Source organism: Sinocyclocheilus rhinocerous, unplaced genomic scaffold, assembly GCF_001515625.1.
Source record: "Sinocyclocheilus rhinocerous isolate Xijiao unplaced genomic scaffold, SAMN03320098_v1.1 scaffold1842, whole genome shotgun sequence".
NCBI lineage: Eukaryota > Metazoa > Chordata > Actinopteri > Cypriniformes > Cyprinidae > Sinocyclocheilus > Sinocyclocheilus rhinocerous.
The window spans coordinates 635,078-635,436 of NW_015667292.1; positions in this window are offsets into that span (position 1 = coordinate 635,078).

Consider the following 359-nt stretch of genomic DNA (forward strand, 5'->3'; position numbering starts at 1 on the left):
TTATAACGTTACCCTCCTTGTGGTCAGTCTGCACAAGATCAACAAGCTTGTTTGCTTTGCGGCCCCTTTAAATACAAGACAAGCATTCGATCTACGGCAGAGCGTCCACAAATCTCTCTACAGCATTGTTGGCAGGGCGGCCAGAGCGAATTTTGACGCTCTCAACGGCGGCGGTGTGAACGCACGGTAAGGGGTTTTTATGAATCTTTGCAAATCGCCTTTCCTAATAATGTGCTAGTTAGCAAGTTCTGCGGCTACAGTAAACAGTATCATGAGAACGGCTCGTCACACCACGGAAGAGAGGGGCGGGGTGAGCAGAGCTCATTAGCATTTAAAAGGACATTCAACAAAAAGGGGTG